Source organism: Primulina huaijiensis, chromosome 1 (genome assembly GCF_012295235.1).
Source record: "Primulina huaijiensis isolate GDHJ02 chromosome 1, ASM1229523v2, whole genome shotgun sequence".
Classification (NCBI taxonomy): domain Eukaryota; kingdom Viridiplantae; phylum Streptophyta; class Magnoliopsida; order Lamiales; family Gesneriaceae; genus Primulina; species Primulina huaijiensis.
Window position 1 is genome coordinate 3,302,869 of NC_133306.1, and position 581 is coordinate 3,303,449.

Consider the following 581-nt stretch of genomic DNA (forward strand, 5'->3'; position numbering starts at 1 on the left):
ATATATAAGAGTGTACATTTGGCGTTTGATTAAATTTTCAGATTGCTTGTATTGACCGAAATAGATTTGAATATTATAAAAAAAAGTACACCTGCAATTTGCGGGAAATTTCTCAGGATGTAGCCGTGTATGAGTTTGAATTGAACAATAAATTTGACCGGATGGGAGACTGAATTGGGATTGTATTACGATCGAACAGGTTCACAGGTGGAATTGTATTCAATCTTTTTATAACATATCTATACATCTTCTAAATAAATTAAAGCAAAAACTTGTGTGAGACGGTCTTACAGGTCTTATTTTGTGAGACAGATATCTTATTTGGATCATCCATGAAAAAGTATTATTTTTTATGCTAAGAGTATTATTTTTTATTGTGAGTATCGGTAGGGTTGACCCGTCTCACAGATAAAGATTCGTGATACCGTCTCACAAGAGACAAATACTCATAAATTAATTGTGCTATTTAATAATACTAGAAACATGCTTATGTCGGACCAGTTCGATTTGAAATAAAAAATTAGTTAATCCGATAAAATAAAATGGTGATTGCATATCTTATAATATATCAATGTTAATCT